Below are 7,797 nucleotides of genomic sequence, written 5' to 3'. Positions count from 1 at the left end.
GCACTTCCTAACACTACACTGGAGAGGAAGGGGTCTGTGTCCTACAGGCATGTAGCTTCCGACTTCCTACACTAACTGGAGAGGAGGGTCTGTGTCCTACAGGCATGTAGCTTCCAGACTTCTACATACACTGGAGGAGAGGGTCTGTGTCCTACAGGCATGTAGCTTCCAGACTTCCTACACTACACTGGAGAGGAGGGGTCTGTGTGTTACAGGCATGTAGCTTCCAGACTTCCTACACTACACTGGAGAGGAGGGTCTGTTGTTACAGGCATGTAGCTTCCAGACTTCCTACACTCACATGGAGAGGAGGGGTCTGTGTGTTACAGGCATGTAGCTTCCAGATTCCTACACTACACTGGAGAGGAGGGGTCTGTGTGTACAGGCATGTAGCTTCCAGACTTCCTACACTACACTGGAGAGGAGGGGTCTGTGTGTTACAGCGATTTTTAACAGATCACCATTGCCGGTTTTTAATCAAGTCTTTCACTGTTTTTCCGTTGCTTGTGAAATCCACGTGCTTCTTCGACAAAAATTCTTTGAAATGTACAGTAACCAGCAAATGCCAAACGGTCGCTTGGAAACACTGAGAATCCAACTAATGGAAGTCTGTCTGACAGGTTGTTCATAGAATGACAATGACATCATGAAGTTGGACAAATTCTATATGCTGTGACCAATCTAAAATGGCTTCCTTTCCTCACCATCTTCAGGGCGGCAGGTAGCCTAGTGGTCAGAGCGTTGAGCGTTACCGGAAAGGTTGCTGGATTGAATCCCCGGGCTGACAAGGTAATGATCAGTTGTTCTGACCCTGAACAAGGCAGTTATAACCCACTGTTCCCCAGTAGGCCATCATTGTAAATAAGAATTTGTTTCTTAACTGACTTGCCTAGTTAAATAAAGGTAACATTTCTTGGACCACGCTAGGTAAAAAGGACTGGATAGGTTTCAGCCTTACTGCTTTCACCTATCAAATCATTTAAAAATCAGTGGTTGAAGAGTGAAAGGCATCTGCTTCCAGTTGTAAAGACCCCTGTCTGTAGTGGCGCTAGTCTAAAGGTAGTGGAAAGCAGCAGTGAGCCAGAGCTCTGGATCTATGTGCTCCCTGTAGTGGCCTAGTCTAAAGGTAGGGGAAAGCAGCAGTGAGCCAGAGCTCTGGACCTATGTGCTCCCTGTAGTGGCCCTAGTCTAAAGGTAGGGGAAAGCAGCAGTGAGCCAGAGCTCTGGACCTATGTGCTCCCTGTAGTGGCGCTAGTCTAAAGGTAGGGGAAAGCAGCAGTGAGCCAGAGCTCTGGACTATGTGCTCCCTGTAGTGGCCCTAGTCTAAAAGGTAGGGGAAAGCAGCAGTGAGCCAGAGCTCTGGATCTATGTGCTCCCTGTAGTGGCGCTAGTCTAAAGGTAGGGGAAAGCAGCAGTGAGCCAGAGCTCTGGACCTATGTGCTCCTGTAGTGGCCTAGTCTAAAGGTAGGGGAAAGCAGCAGTGAGCCAGAGCTCTGGACTATGTGCTCCCTGTAGTGGCCTAGTCTAAAGGTAGGGGAAAGCAGCAGTGAGCCAGAGCTCTGGACCTATGTGCTCCCTGTAGTGGCCCTAGTCTAAAGGTAGGGGAAAGCAGCAGTGAGCCAGAGCTCTGGACCTATGTGCTCCCTGTAGTGGCCCTAGTCTAAAGGTAGGGGAAAGCAGCAGTGAGCAGAGCTCTGGACCTATGTGCTCCTGTAGTGGCCCTAGTCTAAAGGTAGGGGAAAGCAGCAGTGAGCCAGAGCTCTGGACCTATGTGCTCCCTGTAGTGGCGCTAGTCTAAAGGTAGGGGAAAGCAGCAGTGAGCCAGAGCTCTGGACCTATGTGCTCCCTGTAGTGGCGCTAGTCTAAAGGTAGGGGAAAGCAGCAGTGAGCCAGAGCTCTGGACCTATGTGCTCCCTGTAGTGGCCTAGTCTAAAGGTAGGGGAAAGCAGCAGTGAGCCAGAGCTCTGGACCTATGTGCTCCCTGTAGTGGCCCTAGTCTAAAGGTAGGGAAAGCAGCAGTGAGCAGAGCTCTGGACCTATGTGCTCCCAGTGAAAAAAGAGCCGCCATGGAAAATATTTGAGGAAATGGCAGGCGGTTAATGGGCCAGCTCTTAATGTGAATTCCATACTCTAGTGTGTCTCAGTCATGCATACGAGGAAGTGTTGTACGCATGCCAGGGACCACGCTATCGCTGCAGGTCAAGGGACCCCGCTATCATCGTCAAGGACCCGCTATCACTTCAGGTAAGGGACCCCGCTATCGCTTCAGGTCAAAGGGACCCGCTATCGCCTTCAGGTCAAAGGACCCGCTATCGCTTCAGGTCAAAGGGACCATGCTATCGCTTCAGGTCAAAGGGACCCCGCTATGCTTCAGGCAAGGGACCGCTATCGTCAGGCAAAGGACCCCGCTATCGCTTCAGGTCAAAGGGACCATGCTATCGCTTCAGGTCAAAGGGACCCCGCTATCACTTCAGGTCAAAGGGACCCCCTATCACTTCAGGTCAAAGGGACCCCGCTATCACTTCAGGTCAAAGGGACCCCGCTATCGCTTCAGGTCAAAGGGACCACGCTATCCCTCAGGTCAAAGGGACCCGCTATCACTTCAGGTCAAAGGGACTCCGCTATCACTTCAGGTCAAAGGGACCCGCTATCCCTTCAGGTCAAAGGGACCACGCTATCCCTTCAGGTCAAAGGACCCCGCTATTCCTTCAGGTCAAAGGGACCCCGCTATCACTTCAGGTCAAAGGGACCATGCTATCGCTTCAGGTCAAAGGGACCCCGCTATCCTTCAGGTCAAAGGGACCATGCTATCGCTTCAGGTCAAAGGGACCCCGCTATCACTTCAGGTCAAAGGGACCATGCTATCGCTTCAGTCAAAGGGACCATGCTATCGCTTCAGGTCAAGGGACCACGCTATCGCTTCAGGTCAAAGGGACCATGCTATCGCTTCAGTCAAAGGGACCATGCTATCACTTCAGGTCAAAGGGACCCCGCTATCACTTCAGGTCAAGGGACACTACGCTTCGCAAAGGATCTTCGCTTCAGGTCAAAGGGACCCCGCTATTGCTTCAGGTCAAAGGGACCATGCTATCGCTGCAGGTCAGGACCAGCTTCCTTCAGGTCAAAGGGACCCCGCTATCGCTTCAGGTCAAAGGGACCATGCTATCGTTTCAGGTCAAAGGGACCCCACTATCGCTTCAGGTCAAAGGGACAACGCTATCCCTTCAGGTCAAAGGGACAACGCTATCCTTCGGTAGGGACAACCTATCCCTTCAGGTCAAAGGGACAACGCTTCCTTGGTCAAGGACGCTATCCTTCAGGTCAAAGGGACAACGCTATCCCTTCAGGTCAAACAGAGAACCCGGAGATAGGAAGAATAATGTTTCTGTAGAGACCGGGGGCATTGAACAACTCTGGCCTCGAGGGTCCCAGACACTTTAGTATGCTGGTTTTAGTATGTAGTAGTACATTTTCATCTTTGACTTCTAATCAGAGATGAATTGATACCAGGGAGTTCAGGTATGGACCCATTAAGTGGCAGCTAAAACCAGACTATGGGCTTTAAAGACTTGAATTGTGCACCCTGGTGTGGCTGAGATGTAGCTGAGAATGTAGCGCGTCAGTCACAGCATAGAAAACACACACACACGGATTTCTACAAACCCTCGTCCTGACGGCGATACGTTCGAGCACATATCACCTGTAATATCTCGACCACCCCCCTCCCCTTCTCTGCCCACCATCCTCTCCTTGTTTCTGAAACACTCTGGCCCCCTCTTCTCTTCCCAGCATTCCAGTGCCGTGCCCCCACAGTCAAAGGGCCAATTCATGGCCTGGCGCGGCTACAAGCGCAGACAGGGGCTCTGAAGCAGGATGTTGTTTGACTGATTCCTCCTCGCACCGCTTAAAACAACAAGCCGCAAAAAATATGATTTGGGAGGGTGGGCAAARAGGAAGTGGGTCCACTCACCTAACCTCAAGACTAGAGTGCAACTCATACCCAGTCTCATTACTGTAAAGCAGCTAGCTTGGATCCAGGATAGGATCCAGGATAGGATCCAGGATAGGTCAGAGCAGTACGGGAAGCTCATGCTGCATAATTACCTTGAACTATCTGGGCTTTGTGTAGGTCAGTGGATAATATAGAGAGGAGGCAAGGAGAGGAAGCCAATTCATTTTTAGATGCAGCCAGTTTGACACCAGTTATCTCTCAATGCAATACCACCAGCAGTGGAATCTCTCTTTTATGCTCYYACACTTTGAAGAAACAACACGCAACAAACATAGTTACCTTCGTGAATCAACATCAAACGGTCCTACCTTGATAATCTGCCTGATCTTACATGGTCCCCCATTACCTTGGGTAGGAAAAAGGGTTGAGCTGGTATGCTTTGCTTATGTCTCTAGTCTCCACATCACGTTCAATAGATCTCTTCGTTGATTGTGTTCTTGTGTAGAGTGCTGAGTTAGCCTGTGTCCTGGTAGAACCCCTATGAGAGGCCTCAGCGCCGATGCTATCTCCACCAAGTCAGTCAGACAGACATTCCTGAGCGTCTCACACAAGGCATTGCCCTAGCTTTCCCATGAATGAGGCCTTAACGACAAACAGGCCTGTGACACGTGGTTTACCCCTGTGTTATTTACAGACCTTAGACCGAAGGTGGAGATAGCTAGCTCGCTAGCTGGGCCCCTAAAAGCCCTAAAAGCTTCCAGTTGACATTTCCATTTGTAAAGCAAGGGACACGTTGGCGTGGGTTTTCAGGTTACGTTAACTGATGGAATGATAAAGGTCTGTGCAGAATGTATGCACCACACCCTGTCTGCTGCAAGGCTTTCAAAGCAACACAACTGTTTTCAGATTAATAAAGAGAGACGATAGATTATCCAAACAAATGCTTTCATTCTTTTTTTTACACCTTAAATCACAACCTTTTGTGAATGTCGTCAAACTGATCATTTGTAAAGTATAAAGACACATTATTTCACAATAATCTAATCCATACAGATAAACTAAACTGAGGCTAAATTTAAAATAAAAAGTTCTGAATAGGTTGATTTAATTTGACCTTTAAACGTTGAGGTATGAAAACATGTGTATGTGCCTGCTGCACTCCTTCCTTATTCCCCCCTCCTGTCATTTATCCAGCCTGGGGGCGGGGCCGTGAAGGGACCACACAGACAACCTTTGGTAAATTGATCTTTCCATTTCCACTCAACTCTCCTGGCCAACAATAGGAGAAGCCCTCCCTTAGTTATCTCTGGGTCACTGGCTCTGTGTGCCTGCTACAAAGTACAACCAACAGCAACATTGTGGATTGACAGGACTGAATGCACTCACTTTGAATCAGAAACGTTAACCTCTCCCTCTCCCCCAAAACGCCACTTTCAGCAGATTCAGAAGTAAGCTAAAYGTGTTGGAGTTTGTAGAAGCAGCAGTAGCTAGGGAATGTGCCATGATTCCTGTCAACGGTAACAAGAGAACAAAACATTTGGGGAGTAAAGAGTTTAGGAACGACACACAACACACTAACTAACTGAATGACTATGGAGGCTCATGGCGGGGCTTTCAGGGCTGTTTTGATTGGCTATGAACAAACAGTTGGCTCAAGATAGGTTGGACATAACGCTAGTTCACCTTTCAACACCCCACGAGCTGGGCAGGGGAGTTTGATGGAGTGAGTCTGCGTCTCTCTCCCACTACAAGGACCCCCAGCGTAAACAAACAGGACTCGAGTTTCAACCAGAGGGGACTGTTTCCTGCTTCAGCCACCTGCTAGCCAGCCCCCCAAAGCCCCTCTTACCAGATCTCTGCTCCACTCTGCTTTCCAAAATGCCAACCCCTTCCACTGCTCAATTACCCAGAGGAATGGAGGGATTCGAGGAAGAGAGGGAGTGGGGAGGGGGAGGGGAGAGAGAGGGAGTGGGAGAGCGGGATGGGGAGAGAGTGGGACGGGGAGAGAGAGGGAGTGGGGAGAGGGGACAGGGAGAAGAGGGAGGGGAGAGGGGACGGGGAGAGGAGGGAGAGAGAAGAGAGAGGGAGAAAAGTGAAGAAGGGAGGGAGGAGAGAGAGAGAGAGAGAGAGAGAGAGAAGAGAGGGGCAGAGAGAAAGAGTGAGAACATAGCTACATTGCTGTGGCATCTAGATTGTGGGAGACCCCCTCCATCCGACTTTCACAATAGGAGCTTTATGCGGCCCAGTCTTTGGTTGTCTTAATAGGCTTTCAACAGAGGGAGTAAAGCACAACATAATAACTTCATTAACTGCAGAGTTGGCCATTTATGCAAACATACAGATGGGGGCCAATATACCTTAGGCTAGGGGTGTGTGTTTGGGCTGCCATACTCAAAACTGTTAACCCTTTCAGTTTGGAGGTGAACTGATGTCCGATAACAAAATCCACATAGATAGGTGATAAACGTTGCGAACTCGAGTGAAATTCATTTCAGAAATATGCTTTTCATAGCATACAATGTTACTGGTTGCATTGACTCCAGAACAACATAAAGAGAAGAGTAAAATGATCATGGAAGTCTTCCGGAGACCCCTGATGTCAGGTCTCCTCATCTGGACCTCATTTCCATCGATGGCAACTAGAAGCTGCTTGTGCTTCTCTGGTCGCTGATGATGTGTCAGTGAAAAGCAATATGTGGGCCAGGTCTAGTATTGACAGTAGACTAGTTTCCCAACATGGTTCTATCAAAGTCAGGGTTACTGGTCAAAACTGGATTTAAGACCCTGTTTTGTTTATCTACAGAAAGTAGTCTTTTGAAGAGTTAACTCATAGCAGCGCTGACTTCAACGGCAAACAGAACGATGCAAATACAATCCTGAGGTAACTGTGATCAGATCTTACAACGACAATCACTCCCACAGCACAAGTTGAGAAGAAAATTGCTTTAAATTCATATTAAATAATGTTGCAGTTATCCAAACACCAGTAAAACATTATAATGCTCAAATGTAGTTATTTATCACCTGGAGTTACTTTATTTGTCAATAACATGAGCATTCCTTGATACATGTATAGTGGTCGACAACTGCAAGGCCATAAAATAACGAGCAACCCCACCTCATAAACAAGGCATTCTGGGAATTGGGTTTCCACTTTCCAGCCCCGTGCTCCTTGTCCGCATTGACCCTGATTTATGGCTCATAGAGTGTTGATACTTGCACACTATACTCCTCTTTACCTTTATGGGAGGGGGGGGGGGGCCCTACTCCAGTGTTCTATACTCCTCTTTACCTTTAGGGGGGGGGGGGGGGCTACTCCAGTGTTCAAACTCCTCTTTACTTTTAGGGGGGGGGCTACTCCAGTGTTCAATACTCCTCTTTACCTTTAGGGGGGGGGGGCTACTCCAGTGTTCAATACTCCTCTTTACCTTTAGGGGGAGGGGGGCTACTCCAGTGTTCAATTCCTCTTTACATTTTGGGGGGCCCTACTCCAGTGTTCTATACTCCTCTTTACCTTTAGGGGGGGGGGGGGGGGGGGCTACTCCAGTGTTCAATACTCCTCTTTACCTTTAGGGGGGGGCTACTCCAGTGTTCAATACTCCTCTTTACCTTTAGGGGGGGGGGGGGCTACTCCAGTGTTCAATACTCCTCTTTACTTTGGGGGCCCTACTCCAGTGTTCTATACTCCTCTTTACCTTTAGGGGGGCCCACTCCAGTGTTCATACTCCTCTTACCTTGGGGGGGGGGGGGGCTACTCCAGTGTTCAATACTCCTCTTTACCTTTAGGGGGGGGGGGGCCTACTCCAGTGTTCAATACTTCTCTTTACATTTAGGGGGGGGGGGGG

Source organism: Salvelinus sp. IW2-2015, unplaced genomic scaffold (genome assembly GCF_002910315.2).
Source record: "Salvelinus sp. IW2-2015 unplaced genomic scaffold, ASM291031v2 Un_scaffold5620, whole genome shotgun sequence".
NCBI classification, from domain to species: domain Eukaryota; kingdom Metazoa; phylum Chordata; class Actinopteri; order Salmoniformes; family Salmonidae; genus Salvelinus; species Salvelinus sp. IW2-2015.
The sequence above is the reverse complement of the archived record's forward strand: the minus strand, read 5'-3'. Positions refer to the sequence as shown.